The 18720-nt window shown below is 42.5% G+C and overlaps 1 pseudogene across 1 annotated transcript in view; it reads left to right on the plus strand.

Moving 5' to 3' along the window:
* The window catches only part of LOC310785569 (phosphatidylinositol 4-kinase beta-like), a 101283-nt pseudogene that overhangs the window by 22763 nt on the left and 59800 nt on the right, over positions 1–18720 (plus strand). Inside the window, exons 3-4 of the transcript XR_014554073.1 lie at positions 4551–4711; positions 12169–12296. The product of XR_014554073.1 is annotated as a phosphatidylinositol 4-kinase beta-like (transcript). The remainder of the gene's footprint in view (positions 1–4550; positions 4712–12168; positions 12297–18720) is intronic.

Raw genomic sequence — 18720 nt, forward strand, 5'->3', positions numbered from 1 at the left:
CACCTTCACTATTCTCCCCAGGGAGTTCTTGTCTTTTGCACAAAGATTACCATACCAGCAGATTATGGAAAAGGAAATGACAGACTCCACAAAAGCACTATAGAACATTTTCATCAGAGTTTTGTCGACCTGAAATTTGGCCAGCTTCCTAAGGCAGACAAGGCGCTGCTGACCTTTCTTACACAGCATGTCGGTATTCAGATCAAACTTCAGCTTGCTGTCAATTACCGTACCCAGATATTTGTAGTCGGTCACTATGTCGACAGGCTGACCGTTGACAATACTGCTCTGGGGAACAGGGGGGGAACGTCTAAAATCAATACAAACCTCTTTCGTTTTAGAAACGTTAAGTTGTAAGGAAGCGTTTTCGCACCAAGAAACGAAGTCGTCGATGACTTGGCCGTGTCCCACATCATCGTCGTCAAGCAGACTGACGATGACAGAATCGTCAGCATACTTGACGATGAATCTGTTGGTGAAACGGCTGCGACAGTCATTGGTGTATAGAATATATAAGAAAGCAGATAAAACACAGCCTTGGGGCGAGCCGGTAGAGGACAATAAGATACTGGACAGTATCCCATTGACCCTCACCTGCTGAGATCTATTCGTTAGGAAATCTAGAATCCAACCAAGGAGGCACTTATCCAGACCGAAAGAGCTGGTTAATTTCTCGACCAGAATGTGCGGCTGGATGGTGTTAAATGCTGATGAGAAATCAGCAAAAAGCAGTCTAATGTGATTCTTACTGCCCTCTAGATGCTTGAATATGAGGTTCAGTAAGGTGGCTGTAGGCTAGCGTCCTGCACGCTACAGCAAGAAGAATGTTCAAGAATGAACTAATGGCGGAGGCATAAGTCCGCGTTGCAGTCGTTCTAGTTTTCTTTTTTTTCAGTTTAGCAAAACATTTATGTTGGCATCAGTTTCTCCATGTTACTATGTACATAGCAAATACGTTTGAACATCTATACTATAATGACGATGGCGTCTGTCTCTCTCTCTCTCTCTGTCTGTCCTTCGCGTATCTCGAGAACCGTTGGTCGGATCAACTTGAAACTCAGGGGGTGCACTGATGGCGACCCGACGGAGTGCAGTGCCCTGTATTCGTGCGAAAACACGTTCGATATTAATACATTTGTGTTCAATTAAGCGTGTGCTCCTTCAAGCCCTGGCTGATCTGGGCTAAGTGAGAAGTGTCAACACTGCTGTGAGTACAGTTGTTGAGAGAGTGAATGGTACTGTAAGTAGGGTTGTTCAGAGTGATTGGTCGAGGGGGAGCTAAAGTAAACACTGGAGGCAGCATGAAAGCAGCAGAGAATAGTAGGAGAACATGTATTTGTAAGCTGAATAAGTAAGGGATAATGTATTGTGAGCCGGTGATTACTGGCGAAATAATGACCGACAGGTGAATGATTGAGCCCGACGCGCAGCGGAGGGCTTAATCATTCACCTGAAGGTCATTATTTCCAGTAATCCCGGCCTACAACTAAATTATTTCAGTAATCTGACAAAAATAATTATTCAAATAGATTTTTTAATAGCGTTTTCAACGACAAATCGGTTTCATTCGTAATTGGCACACAAGACACCACAGCTGCAACTGGTTGGCCTAATTAGTAGTGTCTGCAGACAAAATGCTCTTATCAACTGATTAATCCAGGTGTGGCAGAGCAGCGGTCGGTTGTCGAGAAATAATGACCGGTGAATCTTGTTGATTGACCAATCAGAATCGAGTATTCAAGAGAGCCGTGTTCTAAGTAAGGGATAATGTATATTGAGGCGGTGATTACGGGGGAAATAATGACCGACAGGTGATGATTGAGCCCGACGCGCAGCGGAGGGCTTAATGATTCACCTGAAGGTCATTATTTCCCAGTAATCACCGCCTCAATATACATTATCCCGCTTAGAACACGGCCTACAACTAAATCATTCAATAATCTGACAAAAATAATTATTCAAATAGATTTTTTAATAGCGTTTTCAACGGCAAAGCGGTTTCATTCGTAATTGGCACACAAGACACCACAGCTGCAACTGGTTGGCCTAATTAGTAGTGTTTGCTGACAAAAAGCTCTTATCAACTGATTAATCCAGGTGTGGCAGAGCAGCGGTCGGTTGTCGAGAAATAATGACCGGTGAATATTGTTGATTGACCAATCAGAATCGAGTATTCGAGAGAGCCGTGTTCTAAGCAGCATTAATATTCAAGTTTATCATGAATAAAATCAAGGGGAAATAATCAGTAGAGCTCAGTGATCTTAGTTAACACATTGGGTGCCAGCCATGTTTTCATTCCTGTAGGTAAGTTGTGCCAGGGGTGTTTTTGACGATTCTGGCTCATTTTAGAACAGCCGAGGATTCTTTTCTGTTAAGAATTCATGAACAGCAATCATCTAAAAATAACTAATAGAATGTGTGCTTTCTCTGTCTAAAAGAGTTAGTTTGCAGAGTTAGTAGTTATGTAGATATTAGCCGTTGAGTACAGCATGGTTTCAGCGTCTGGAAATTTATTCAGAGATAAATGGCTTTTTGTGAAACAGTCACTTTAACCATTCATTTTTGGCATCAGTAAGACCGTCAGACATTCTAAACAATAGTTTTGAACAGTAATTTCCTCCATAACAACAGGAAACACCCCTCTCATTCAAACTCCTCCCTCCGTGTGTCTTCTCCTCCTTCCTCCTGGCTTCAGCGGGCGTGTCAGAAGCGTGTTGTGCTGCCTGCCTGTCTGTCTGCGTGCCTGCCTGCCTGCTTGCCTGAAATGGATTGGATTACTGTAAAATCGCCAAGCTTGCTCCCGCGGTGTGTGTGTGTGTGTGTGTGTGTGTGTGTGTGTGTGTGTGTGTGTGTGTGTGTGTGTGTGTGTGTGTGTGTGTGTGTGTGTGTGTGTGTGTTCGCGCGTTGATCCGCGGCTCTGGGGGGAAGGGATCTCTGTCCGTTCTGTGTGTGTGTCTCGGGCTTCTGACTGTAAAATCCAAGCCATTTCCGCGGAGGCGGCTGCTTTTGGGTCCCGTGGCTGTGACTTCTCTCGGTCTCTGTCGCCACTTAGTGGTCGGTAAAATAGATTACACACATGCTCTTGCTCCAAATAGTTATCTCGAAGATGTAAGAGGGGTTGATTGATGTCCCACCGTCAAAAAAACATGTAAGACGAGTTATTTCGGCTCTGGCACTCAAGCGTTGGATTATGTAAGACGAATTATTTCGGCTATGGCACTTAAGGTGTTAAGTGAGATTTTTATGTGGCTATAATGGTAGGCTATAATGAGTCACGCATTCAGAAATAATATCCTCTAGGGCCACGCCACTTCCGGGAACCCCCGTCCTGTGTAAGTAGGGTTCCCAGAGTAAAACCTGGCCATTTCCACCACTGCTTATGGATGAGCATCATCTGCTGCATGCCATCGAGAACCGTTGGTCGGATCGACTTCAAACTTTGGGAGTGTGCCCTATTGTGCAATGCAGTGCCCTGTTTTCGTGCAATTCGGCATAGCGCCACCTACTGGCAACATAAAAAATGTGGTTTATCTCAAGAATCGTTCGTCCGATCGACTTCAACTTTGGGGAGTGCGCTGATGGGAACTCGACAGTGCAGTGCAGAATTTCGTGCAATTCGGCACAGCGCCACATATTGACCACACAAAAAGTGGTTGATCGGACTGTTCGTCCGATCGACTTCAAACTCGAGGAGTGCACTTAGGGGGACTCAAGGAAGTGCAGGGAGCTGAATTCTGTGCAAGTTGGCATAGAGCCACCACCTGCTGTTGATGACGTAACCGGGCCAAAGAGGAACTGCATCATAGTTGATGATGTAACCGGGCCAATCAGGAATTGCATCATAGTTGATGATGTAGGGCTGTCAAAGAATATTCTATATTCGAATATAAAAATTAAAAGAATATTCAAATGTGAAAATTTATATTCGAATTTATCATTATTATTATTATTATTATTATTATTATTATTTTACATTTAAAGGTACTATCCGTAAGTTTGGCCAGAAAATATATGTTCACAAAGTGTTTTCTATTACCAATGAGTGAATGTGCCGTTCCGTAAACCCAAAAAAATAGCCCAGCCGCATATCTCTGCATTCACCCATTGCAAAGATATTGCAGGATTTTCTGCTGGTCGCTGGTCAAGTTTTCCCAGCAAATTTGGCGGATGTGACGTTCTGCGCGTTCACGAGCCTGCCTCTTGTCCTCATGGCTCCGGCCGGAAATATACCAACAAAGAAGATGGCTAACAGGCAGTGGCTAACGTTATGTTCGGAGCTAGCTGCCAGCAAAAACAAACAACAACACAGACTCCAGCAAAAAGTCCACACAAAAATAAATAAATATTTATCTAGTGAAGCCCGTCTGGCCAGACAGCAGCAATGTGACCGACATTGGGGGGATACCAGAGTCGGGGCTGTGTTTTCGGTTCAACCAGCTCTGCAAATTTTACAAAATGGTGTTTTGTTTTCTGCTCCTGTCCTGTCTTCCTCTTATTGACCCCCTTTGTTTAGTGTCTCTCTTCCTACTGACCTTGTGTTCTGCTCCTAGTGATTGATCCAGAGGTAGCTCTGAAGGCTTGTCAGGAAGTCCTGCTGAAGGTCAAGCTGCAGAACGCCGAGATGCCGGTGGCTGAGCAGCAACAACAACAACAGCAGCAGCAACAACAACAACTGCACCATTCGCATCATCAGGCTGAGCAGCCACAGAGGGTAACTGTAGTGCTGGGCAATATAGTGATATATAGTGGTGGGCAAGCTACTTGTAAAATGTAGTAAGCTAAGATACCAGTTACTCTAGATTCACTACATTGAAGCTATCACCAGAGAAATGTAGAAAGCTGAGCTACGAGTAATCTCTCGAGACAGACTTTCGACTTGCATCGAAAATCTGTCGGCAAGCTCTGTGAAAAGCCGAATAACAACAACGCTCGTAGGGGGCAGGCTCGCATGCTGCGCTTTACCCGATCAAAATGGAGTAGATGTGACCAGTACACAAACTACAAACGTGTAGTCAAACTTACTTTCAGCGTGTAACAAGTTGCTACTTCCTACTAGGGGTGGGGGAAAAAATCGATTCACCTAAGTATCGCGATTTTTAATGTCACGATTTTTTGGATCGATCTTTTATTCCAGAATCGATAATCGCAAATTAAAAAAATTTTTTTTTTTTTTTTTTTGGGTGCTTGCAGTCAGGCCACTCACTGAACAGCAGGCCAGGCGCCGCCTACTGGTTTACTAGTGGTTTTATTACTTTATTAGTTAGTCTGAAGTAATAATTACACTTCAGGGTTAAAGTGGGTGCATCTCATTGTAAAATTGGACCCAAATCTGGCTTCAAACGGCCCAAATTTCACTCGCGTTGGCCCATATCGGCCTGGCCTGCTTGGTATCTAATGCCCGGCCTGAATTATGATCCCAGTCCGCCCCTGTTTTTAACTATATCGCCCAGCCCTACTCATGATATATAATATACAGTCTCTAGTGTATGATTCAACTTTTCCCATGTTCTAATCTAGTGTAAAAAAGCAAACAAACTGAAAAAATAAAAGAAAAAAATAAACAAAAATCGCAATAAATCGTAATATCGAATCGCAATAATCGTAGAATCGCAATAATCGTGAATCGCAATATATATCGAATCGGCACCAAAGTATCGTGATAGTATCGAATCGGGAGATAAGTGAATCGGCACAGCCCTACTTCCTACTAGCAATGAGCTAGTGTTGTTCTTTCATAGTGACAGAGAGTTTTTTGAGAGCTACACGCAGGGACTGGAAAGGAAACCCATAAGTGGTCAGAGCCGGTGGGTAGGAGCCAATGGCAGAGCTTGCAGGGAGCGGAAAATGATTTTCTTCCTTTGCTGACCCCTTGAGTCCCTTGAGTTCCGGTTATTCATGCATTCGTTAAAAAAAATATATTTTTACCATTGGGTTCCCAGATTGAGCTACAAGCAACATGGCAAAAGTAGCTTGCTACATCGAAGCAATTTTTTTATTTTTACATTGAATCAACTTGCAAAATCAATGTTATCTCGGTGATCAAGAAAAACTTTCCACCAAACAAATAGGCAGGCAAAAAAAGAAGGAAAAAAGAAGCAAAAAAGAAAAGAAATGCTGAATTATGCGAGTTTCCAGCCATTACGTTATGCACATAATGGAGTTGGTGAAGTGGAGTCGCATTGATTGTTGTGATACATGTATAAAACATCGCCAGACACCAGTCAAACCCTAAAACGAGGGAATTCATCCTGTTCCCCAAATAAATGTGAGGTAGTCTAAAGAGAAAACATCCAGCAGGAAAACATGATGGGAAAAGCTGTCTGCTGTAGGCTATGCTTCTGCTGATCTGCTGCTACACCAACACCCCATGTGTGCGTGCCGTTGTCTCACTATGAAAAACATCTACAATATTAATTTAAAGTTTCTTGATATGAAATAGATTACCAGGCCCCACTCTTCAATTCGGCATATATATAATCGACGGAGAGGTTACTCTAAGTGAATAAAATGTCAATTCTGGATGTGAGTCAGCTGTTATCCTCACTGGTTATCCCGCTGTCTTCCTCCGTTAAAACTGCATGTTTTTGAATGGAGTTTGGTTACAGATTCGCTAAATCCGTTTCCATGCACATATCGCATTTCCTTTTATCGATAGCTTTAAATGTTGTACATCGCCCTCCATGGCATAGTGAAGTACTTTCTGATGGCTTCTAGACGATATCAGGCCTCAAAAAGTTGTTAAGAGCCTCTTGGGATATAACTTTGACAGTCACGGCTGCAATTTGTTCTAGTCAGCATGCCCTGTGTTTGTCTGAGTGAGCATGGGGGGTAGAGCTTAGCGATAGGTCAATTAACACGTTGACTGCCAATGACGAGATATCTCGTCTTACAGAATCCAACCGTTGAGTGCCAAAGACGAGATATCTCGTCTTAAAAAAAAAAAAAAAAATTTGACGGTCGGGCGTGGATCAACGCTCCCCCCGTCTCCTATAAAAATATTGGAAGTATTGAATGTGTATAATCTATTTTACCGACCAACTAAGTGGCGACAGTGCTCTCCCGACAGAGAGAAAGCCAACCAAAAACAGCCGCGGGAGGAAGCCATTCTCAAGGAAATGGCTTGGCGATTTTACAGTCATCAGGCACCAGACTCGCCCGAGAGCGGCCGTGCCAGCAGCAGCACACCGAGAGCGGAGAGCGGTGCCTGGGTGCTGGCGTGGGGGATTGCAAATTTGCATAATAGATTATGGGTGAAACACACTTTGAAACACCCGCAGAAAGGCCAGAATCGCACGCATTCCGAAAACCCAGAAACGAACGAGCCTCATTCTCATACTGTAGGCGAAAACGCTTTCACGCTGCTGCACACGGGCGCACAACGGTGGGGGGTTCCAAAAATAGACTGGGTGGGCAGCATAAAGCCTAGAATCGCACAAAGCTTCATCAAAGCTCTCAACCGAAAATCCAAGAAACGATTGATCCCCATCCACAGTCCACACTCGCCACACTCGCCGACGAGGGGCCGCCAAAGAGGGAGGCTGCTCACTGCTCAGACAGGCAGGAGAAACTGGCTTGTGACAAACGCCACCAGACACGCCCACGGAGGGAGGAGTTTGAAGGAGAGGGTGTTCAGAACTATATTGTTCAGATGTCTGATCTCTCACTGATGCCAAAAATAAATGGTTAAAGTGACTGTTCTGCCTGTTTGATTGAATTTCACAAAACTGCGATTATCTCAGCTTCCTGTCTCAGACGCTGAAACCATGCTGTACTCAACGGCTAATATCTACATAACTACTAACTCTACAAACTAACTCTTTTAGACAGAGAAAGCACACATTCTATTAGTACTTTTGTGAACTTTGTGTTCACAAACTCCAAGCAGAAAATAATCCTCGGCTCTTGTAAAATGAGCCAGAATCCTCAAAAAAAACCTCTGGCAGAACCTACCTACAGTAAAAAAAAAAAGGCTGGCAGTGAATGTGTTAAGCAAGGTGATAAACAACTCCTCATGTTTCCTTCACTAGAGATGCATGCTGCACTCAGGCTAGCTAACGTTAGCTCTAGTTAGCTTGTTAGCCGCTTGGTAATGTTACGTTAGTTGGTTTTGCTAGTTTTTACTCATATTCTGCTTATAACATCAGAGCACATGGCATGCACACCAAACGATGTAAACAATGGTTCTGGAAGTTAAACGTTAATTGCTTTGATTGAACCTTGAACTACCAAGACTGAAATCGGAAGAGATCGCCTTAATATCAAAACGGGCCGCAGATGCACTCCGCCGCGGAGTGCATCTGCCGACTTTCTGGCAGCGAAGTGTTGCATGAATTGCATTCAAGGAAAGCCAACTTTATTTATACAACACATTTCATAGAAGTAAATTCACTGACTAAGCAGATCGATATGGTGTCACCTTGTGTAATTCATTCAACAACCAAACATCGCTGATGTATGCCAGCCAACAAGGTGCAGCTGTGCAGGTGCAGAAAACACGAAAGTGTTGTCCACATGCAGCATGGTAACCAGGCTTTCAATATTCATCTGATCGACTTTATGGATGCATCATGCACCGTCATGTAGCCTATTAGGTACAAGGCTAATTCTTATCTTTTGGTTCCATTTTTTTGTAAAGCAAATTATTCCCATCAAGTAGCCTAATTAGGGGCCGTTCTGAAAGACGACGCCCGCATATCAAACAGCTGCAGTCTGCTTAACGTTCGTCGGGGGAATAGTAGCCTATAGACTACTATAACGTTAGTAGTTTTTGTAAGGGAATGCACAGAGCTGATTTCGAGAGGGAATATCCTCAGACCAACTCGCCACAGACAGCTATAGCCCTCTGAAGCTTATTATTATATCCGTTAATTTTACCTACTAATGTCAACATCGTTTGAGCATAAAGCCTAACTGCACGGAGCATTCCTCCTGGCGTCCCTGCAGTCATGATTGTATAGGCTACTTTTTTTTACTTTCACTCGTGCACTTTCTTGCTACATGAGGTGATTTCCCCTGTAATTTTTTTATGAATGAGCTGACCATTCGCACCTTTTCCGGCTCGCTGCGACGACGCTTTCAAGTGGAGGCGGGTTACCTGGTAAACCGGCGCTGTGACTACCTACCGTGGCGGGACAAAAGGCGTAAAACAATTATCCACCAACGCGCGTTCACGACTTTCACATCGGAGGCGCGAATCCTATTTTCCGTGCATTTTCCGGCTTTCAAGGCCGGTGTGAAAGAGTCTAATGATGGTTCCAGTACAAAGACTGCTCAAAAACCACCAAAATGCACACAAAACTGCCCAAGTGGTCAATTGGAAACAATCTGGCAACATGGAGTCTGATGCGCTACCTAAAAGCACATGGTTTTTGTTTACATGGTGATGAACAATATTGAGGGGGGGGGGGGGACCAAAAAAAAACTTTTTAACCAGCACTTTGAAGGTTGAAATGCATGTACAATGGAAAGTGTTAGACATATAATACTGTTATAAAAGCTGATATAAAGTGGGGGGCGAGATATAATACTACTATAACCAGCTGCTATAAAAAAAAGGGGGAAAAAATGCAACCCCCCCCCCCCCCCGAGTTAGTGTCAGTGATTCGCACAGGCTGAAATTCAACTTTCTTAACAGTTAATTACTTTACATTGACGGAATAGAGAGCCTTTCTCTGTGTACCAGCGTCTGAAAATATATGAATGGTGGTGAACACCATACATTACTTGTTTTGATCCCATTTGAATTGTGCCACATCGTGTTTGTCAATGTAAAAGATAACTTTCCAAGTCAAGAAAGTAAGTTGCAGTTTGTGGTAAAACTGTGACACAAGTTATACATCAGAAAGACTATGCCCAACCAGTCGCATAAGTGATGTCTCTCCTGCCAGTCCATGTTGTGATGTATATTGTGCGACACGAGAGATGTAGTCGGTTGACAAAACTAAACCTTACGTTTCAGTTTCAGGACAAACTTTCTTGACATGCATAGTTGTCTTTTAAATTGACAAAATGTACATGTGTACCCCGTGGCACAATTCAAACGGGATCAAAACAAGTAACGTATCGCTTCGTTCACCACCATTCATATTTTTTCAGATGCTGGTACACAGAGAAAGGTCGGGAAGTGACATTCACTTTGGCTCTCTATTCCGTAAATGTAAAGTAATTAACTGTTAAGAAAGTTGAATTTCAGCCTGTGGGATTCACCTAATCACTGACCATGCCAGAAAAGGGGCAGGAAATACATTAAATAAAGAAGAAATAGAGAAGAAGTATCAGGGGTGAAAAATAATGTGTTTGAACAACGGCAACATTTATATCACCATCCCTAAACGGGATGGCTTGGCAACTTTTAGACCGAAGAAAATGCCTGTGGGATTTTTGGACAATCTAAAAGGGGCTTTAGGAGACTAGCAGCAGACCCTGAGTCTATTGGAGTCAATGGGAGAAGTGAACGTGATCTCATATTATGACAGATTCTTTCGCCCCCATAGTCACCAAAGTAAATATTTGACCCATTTTCCACAAGCCACATATCTTCTGAACATTCTAACACTAAAATGGCATTTTTCAGACAGACCGGTCAGGAGAAAATTAACATTGTTCAAGACCTGTCTATGTTTCAGCAACACACTCTCGCGATATTTGGCAACAGGAGCTCATGCTAACAGGGAGCGATGGGCTAAAGCTACATGTGAAGTTTATTGATGTAGTAGCTAAGTCTGTGATTGGAAAAAATATTCTTTTAAGCGAATATCTTAGTTACAATAGATTGAGGTGACAAGGGGCAGCTTTGTGTTTATATATGTGCCGTGGTGTGTGTGTGGAGTTTGGGAAATCACGATCTCTAGCTCAGGTTAGCTTGCTAGGTCAGCACTAACCCACCAACCTCTCTCTCAACACTTAATTTCTTATTATTGGTGGAGTGTGCAGTGTGGTGTCTCTAAATGATCTGTCTCTGGTCAAACTTACTGTAGCAGCTCAGGCTCAGCAGACGACGGTGCGCTGGGCTCTTTAAATAACCTTACATGTTATATAACATGTGGGCTTTCTAACAGATCATTTAGGACTGTTTCTACATTTAAAAAAAATTCACCTCTTTCTTTCCTTTCACCTACAGATGGTTGCTTAAAATGGTCAGAAATTGACTGATAACAAACAGTACTGATGTTATTTAGCTATTTATTCGATTTCGTATTCTTCTTTCTTATTTATTCTTTATTTCATTTCTAGAAGTGGTTGTGAATGTAATATTAAATAGTCTTAAATAAAGTTATTTCTGATGTTTTGGCACATCAGACAGAGGCAAATGAAGCGACCAATACAAGTTCATCCACCAGAGACACTAGTCAGACCTCAATGATACATGTACCACACCATCCACATGTGCAGGGATGCACCACACAAAGGATAATCCCCAATGCTGGCGTGGGTGGAGGGTAATGGCCAAGCACCTGTCGTCAGTCACCCCCTGCCCCTCTCACTCCGGCCCCGGTCTGACAAGCGAATCAAATCAACCACAGTATTGGTGTCGGTGCATCCCCACAAATAAGAAAGTAAAATAGGAAAAGACAAACAAACAAACAAACAAACAAGCAAACATAAAAAAAACTAACAAGAACCATATGAACACAATCAGGCAAGTCCAGGAATTTCAAAAGGTTCACAGTTTCTCCATATGTAACCAAAACCAGCTCATGTAGCCAGTTTCTAAAGCACGGTGGACTGGGTGTCTTCCATTCTTTGGGAATCCTTTTTTTAGCTAGTACCATGCCCATCAACAGAGCTGTGAAAATGTGCGAGGGGATAAAGAGTCCTCCGAGCATCCCAAAAGAGCCAAGTCCCTGTTCAGAGAAAGAGTCCTTTGGTAGACCCCAGAAAAAAAATCTTGTTTTACTAAAAGTGCTTGTGACATCTCACATCATGTGGCTTTGACTTACAACTGAACATTTAACCCACTTTGTAAAAAATACAACGATATATATGGCGTATCGCCATTCAGCCTAAAAATACTGAGATATGATTTTTGGTCCGTATTGCTCAGCCCTATTGTGCTGTTCCCTAACTTGCAAAATAGACTTTAACCAACATGAAAAAGAATCGTGATAAGATAGTGGATCCTGCCTGAAAAAAATGGTGACGTGCTATGTTTGCTATATCGCCCCCTAGGTGATGGAGTCTGCGGAGAGTGGCAGCCCCCAGCATCGCGGCTGCAGTGCGGCGTACCTGGAGAAATCTGACACGTGCTCCATTAAAGAGGAAGACGAGGAGGAAGAGGAGGAAGGAGAACCACGCGGGTAGGGCTGCAACTAACGATTATTTTCATTATTGATTAATCTGTCGATTACTTTTTTGATTAGTTGTTTGGTATATAAAATGTCAGTCAAAAACTCACCGGTAGCGAGCACACTCAAGGGAACGATTAAAAACTCAGGTGCACACAGACTAGGGATGTCAACGGTTAACCGTTAATCGATTAACCGTCGCTAACGTCGTTGTTCGGTTATTGCTGTCGGTCTATCAGTTAATATTAAAAAAAAAAAAAAATTTTTTTTTTTTTTTTGGTCTATTTACTCAATGAGCTCATGCCCAAACAAGGCGTGTCTATTTAGATGCTGAAATGTTAATGCTTTTTGTGTTAGAAATTCTAACACAAAAAGAATTTGTGTTGAAATGTTGATGCTTTTTGTTAATGCTTGTTAATGCTTTTTGTGTTAGAAATTCTAACACAAAAAGCATTAACATTTCAGCATCTAAATAGACACGCCTTGTTTGGGCATGAGTTCATTGAGTAAATAGACAAAAAAAAAAAAAAAAAAAAAAAAAAATTAATATTAAAAAATTATGAATTAACCGATAGGTTAATCGATTATTAGCGTCGGTTAATCGAAAGTGAAATTAACCGAAAATTGACATCCCTAACACAGACACATTTGTAAGAAGAGAGAACGAGCCAGCACACTAAATGTCCTTTTCAAGTTTTGATCTTGTCATCTGGGCAGCAGCAGCAACGAACATTTCAGCCAACAGGCCTTCCTCAGCGCGCATATAAAATGTCAGAAACTGGTGAAAACTGTGGATCAGTGTTTCCCAAAGCCCAAGATGACATCCTCAAATATCTTGAATGAATGAATTAATTCATATTTTTATTTTGAACATTTAAAAAAGGTTAATATACATGTATGTACATATATTCACATATTAAAAACAACAACAAAATAAGTAATAAAATTGGCATTATCTTGTCTTGAAAAGGAGTAGGAGGAAGCAGATGCTTATCTAGTCCTACCCCTATTCCTATAATACTCAACAGATATACATTAATCCAAGTAACTGTAAACTAAACTAAATTGACATAGATAATTATTAACATTATAACACAGCTACTCTAATCAACAACCTTGTTCATTCTTGAAATAAAGTAAAAAAAATATATAGAAATGCCGACAACATTATGACGATGATTGCATTCCCCTTCCTCATTTTTATATTTCCCAAAAATGATGTTTCTGTACCTATTTTTAAACTGTGCAATATGTTTTACTCATTTTAATATCTTCTTCCAAACTGTTACACCACCAAAAGTCACCCCACAAATTGAGATGCACATACTTTTAAGACTGGTGCGAACATAGCGTTGCTTCAAATTAAGTTTTCCCCTGAAGTTATACCCCCCTCTCCTTGAGGAAATGGTTTTCGCCAAGTCAGTCATGCATGCATTCACTCAGTCAGTCATAATGTCACGGAAAGGACACTTATTTCGGGGTCGCTTGGTGAGATCCCCTCTCGTTTCCCGACGGGGTGCTGTTTCAACAGTGCTGCTTACCTCCGCCCACTTGCAGCACTGCCTACAACGAGCGCACCTACACACACACACGCACACACGCACGCGACTACAAAGACCGCACCTACACACACAAGCACGCACGCGCACAGAGAGCAGCTTGGCTGTGTCTGAACGAGCGGACTGGACTGGAGCTGAGGCTGAAGAGCTGAAGAAGCTCTGCCTGGCCGCCTATCTAGAGCAGGAATACCATGGTCAAACAGACAGTGCGGTGGATGCCCCGCAGTTTGGTAATACCCCTTCTAAAATGAACTCCACACGGCTAGTTTGGCATTCCCTGTTTTGAACTGGCCACGGTGCCCCCTTAAAAGAAAGTTGTGGGACCTCCTCGTTAACTACATGCAACGCAGTAAACAAACTCACGTTTCCCTCAGGCGATTTCCCCCCCCCATGATGGCGAAGGCATGGCCCGCCCCTCTGTGCCTCTGATTGGCTGACTGCACTCGGCTGCTCTCGCCCACTGAGCTACTGGCCTGCTTCCCAGGGGAGCTCGAAGTCATCTCAAGAAAGAAAGAAGTATGCTACTTCCAAGCATTATTCCTATAGATATTAGTGGTGTGTTTGCTGGACAGCTCACCAATCATCATGCTGGACATCAGTACAAGTGCGAGATTCCTCCCACTCCCGCAAATATGTAAAGTAGCCTACGTAAATACAGTATTGTGTAGTGGAAGCGATCATCTTCTATAATGACCAGAACGGGTGTTGTTCAAACTGAACATTTATTTCTCCTACATGCTGCAGCAGAAAGGGAGATAAACAGCGGAATTTTCAGTCCATCTTGCAACACACTTTTTTCGAAGTTAACACATTCACTGCCAACAGTTTTTTTTTACTGTAGGTAGCTTCTGCCAAGGTTTTTTTTGAGGATTCCGGCTCATCTTTCAAGAGCCGAGGATTATTTTCTGCTAGGACTTTGTGAACACAAAATATCTCAAAATGAACTAATAGAATGTGTGCTTCCTCTGTCTAAAAGAGTTAGTTTGTAGAGTTAGTAGTTATGTAGGCATTAGCAGTTGAATACAGCATGGTTTCAGCGTCTGAAAATGAAAGCTGAGAAAAATGCCTTTTTGTGAAATTCGATAGAACAGTCACTTTAACCATTTATTTTTGGCATCAGTAAGACAAGACATCTAAACAATAGTTCTGAACAGTAATTTCCTCCATAAGAGCACCCCCACCCCCCTCTCCTTCAAACTCCTCCCTCCGTGGGTGTGTCTCTGGTGGCTTTGCAGCGTTTGTCACGGGCGACGAGTCTCTGTCTGTCTGTGCTGCCTGGCTGCTGGCGGCCGCTCTTCGGGCGAGTCTGGATGGGGCTCGCTCGTTTCTTGGGGTTTTGGTTGAGAGCTTTGATGAAGCTTTTGCGATTCTGGGCTTTATGCTGCGTGTGTTGCACCCAGTCTATTTTTGGAACCCCCCACCGTTGTGCGCCACCGTTGTGCGCCAGCGCGAAAGCGTCTTCGCCAAACCATTCTACAGTATGAGAATGGCTTCCTCACGCTTTCCCCTGCAGTTTTGGCTCGGCTTTCTCTAGTCTGTAGAGCACTGTCGCCACTTAGTGGGTCGGTGGAATGGGTTGTACACGTTCGGTGGCTCCCATAATTTTATAGGAGACGTAGGGGGCTTTGATCCACGTCCCACCGTCAATTTTTTTTTTTTTTTTTTTTTTTTTTTTTTCAAGAGTTGACTCGTCCACGGCAGTCAACCGTTGGTTTCTGCTTGACGAGTTGACTCGTCCACGGCAGTGAACGTGTTAAGCTACTTCCCTGCATAGGGCAGATATTTCCTTCTTGGAGTTTCAAAATAAAGCGCGTCTGCTTGTAACATGAAATCATTCAGGCATCTCAAGTAAAACAAAACGAAATTACTATTACCAGATTTCTCAATACATACACACACACACACATCCTGGTCAACCCAAATCCGCGCTCCCATAAATTTTTATTAACCACAGATCTTATTTGATGCATTGAAGTGAAATCTCCATTGTAAAACCCCATAGACTTTTCCACTGAAGAACCAAAATGTGTGTTTTCATTTTGGTGCTGTGGAGGCGCGTGGAGGCCCCTAGAGGCGGCACACACACAAAATAATTGTAGTTTTAAGCTACAGCTCTTCCGCATGTGTGGTACACCGCTCTTGATGCAGTTGTGACGTAAAACGCGTCAGAGCGGTGTACTAAAAATGTGAATGATAAGGGAGTACAGCAAGAGGGTTTACTGAGGGGAGGTAAAGGCTGCCCATTTACTCATACTACTGACATTGTAAGGATACAAATCTGGTTGAAAATCGGTAAAGCCATCCTTTAAGGCACACATGGGCAAAATACGGCCCGCGGGCCGGATGCGGCCCGTGGGCGCCACCTGTGTGGCCCGCGATGGAATTGCATTTTTTTTTTTTACACACACAGTGCACCTGAACGCAACATGCAAGATACCCGCTGAATAAGTGTCCAAATTTTGGAATCACTTGTTGCTACCCAATTGAAATAATATCTGGACTCACTAAATATTTTAAACAATATGCAATCTGGTTTCCGTTCGAGGCATAGCACTGTATCCGCCACTTTGAAAGTCTTTGATGACATCAAAGAGGCCTTGGACAACAAACTTGTGTGTGTGTCTCTGTTTATTGATCTGACAAAGGCTTTCGATACTGTGGATCACCCACTACTCATTAACACCTTGCTGAGAGCTGGCATTGGTAGCAAAGCACTGAAGTGGTTCCACAGTTACCTGAATAATCGCTCACAGATTGTCAAAGACGGCAACGTCATGTCTGACCCGGTCACTGTAATGAAAGGTGTCCCACAAGGATCAGTTTTGGGACCATTGCTTTTTTTAGTCTACATCAATAACATTTGTGACAAGTTCAAATTTTGTAAATACCATTTGTATGCTGATGATACCGTCATGTATGCCTGTGCTCCCACTGCCGAGATTGCCTTTTCAAATATGCAGTCCGATTTTAACACCTTGCAGCTTGCTTTATCGGAATTGAAATTGCTCTTAAACTCAAGCAAAACTAAAACTATGATTTTTTCCTCTGCACGAGCAAAGGTTCCAACCTTCTCCATCAATACCTTAGGCGGTGTCGCTATCCAATCTGTCGATACTTATAAATACCTGGGTATTTGGTTGGACAAAAGCCTAGACTTCAAATTCCATATTGACCACCTTGTGAAGAAATTAAAATTCACTTTAGGTTTTCTGTACAGGCTTAAGTCCTGTTTCTCCATGGTTTCGAGAAAACGCTTAGTTACTGCACTTTTCCTTTCTCAGATTGATTTTGGTGATAATATATACAGGTTTGCCTCAGCCTCCATCTTGTCCAAACTTGATCCACTGTATCATTCAGCATTGAGGTATGTAACTAACTCTGGTTTCAGGACCCATCATTGCACCCTGTACAGCATGGTAGGATGGACATCTCTTACTTTGCGCAGGCTTCAACACTGGTACATTTTAGTTTACAAGATTATTTCAGGTAAATTACCCCCTTATTTAAACCCTAAGTTTACACCCTTGGAAACCACCCATAACCTTAGGTCACATCGTTGGTTTCAATACAAAGTGCCTCCTGTCAGAACAGAGGCTGGTAAAGCAAGTCTGTTCTACTATGGTCCTTGGTCCTGGAATGATCTGCAAGCCAAACTCAAACTCGAGACCCTTATCTCCTTGCATGATTTTAAACTTAGAATTAAGGAAGTGGCTACTTTTGGTTGCAATTGTTTCAACTAATATGTCAATATTAAATACAATTAAATATTGCTGCCCTTTAATTTCACTTTTATTTTCACTGTAGCCATTGTAATTTTAGTTGTTTTATCTACATTGTAACATAATGTTGTTGCTTTTAGGTGCTTTTGTTGTAATTATTGTAGCTGTGTTGTGATTTATGCAGTCCTGTTAATGTTTTGTTTTAGTCCCATCTACGTTGCTGTGTGTCTGTAACTTGATGTTGTCATGTTACGTTTTTTTTCACGTTGCTGACCCTGTCTTGGCTAGGTCTCACTTGTAAAAGAGGTTTCAACCTCAATGTGACTTCCTGGTTAAATAAAGGTTAAAAAAAAAAAAAAATGTTCATGTCATATTCTGGCCAATACTCCACTTCTGTTATAGCATTTCAGTCTGGAATATGGAATATCTTTCAATAATCTTTATGACTAAAAGGCTACATTGAAGTAGAAAGTTAAATAACTCAAATAACTCATTGGTTTTGGATTTATTTAGCTTCAAGAGTGCATTTTTGTTTGTGTGACCCTCAACACAGGCTTTGATCATCCCGGGACACTTACTGATACTTATGCTTAAATTAACCCACTCATATTCTGATTTATTTCAAGAAAAACATTTCAGCTAGTGGAAATTCTAATTGGCTGGTAACTTTAAAATCTAGCAGCCATATTGGCAGGTGGTCAAAAAAGTTAATTTCAAGCCCTGAGAGCAGGTGGTGACATAGGAGTGAGTGAGAAAAGGATCAAATATTGGTGGTTAAGACTGAATGCTGACATCACAACTGTTAATTTAAAATGAGTTATTCCTCTAAACCTGGCTTCAAATGCACCAAATTTTTCGCGCTGGCGCCATTTGGCCCTCAGCAAAACCTGGTAGCGAGGACATTTTTTGTGGCCCTCTCTATCATCAAAGTTACCCATCCATGGGTTACGGCATGACAATATTTGTTCGGCCCCCGGCAACAATCTGGGTTTCTCATGTGGCCCCCCATGAAAAATAATTGCCCACCCCTCCTTAAAGTTTAAGGGGAGTGATCTCAACTTGTGGTGAATCCTGTTAAAGGGATAGTTCGGTTTGTTTGAAGTGGGGTCCTATCAGCTAGTAAGATACACTAACTTAATTAGGTACAGTGGTCTTGAA

Source organism: Poromitra crassiceps (genome assembly GCF_964638095.1).
Source record: "Poromitra crassiceps genome assembly, chromosome: 11".
NCBI classification, from domain to species: Eukaryota; Metazoa; Chordata; class Actinopteri; order Beryciformes; family Melamphaidae; genus Poromitra; species Poromitra crassiceps.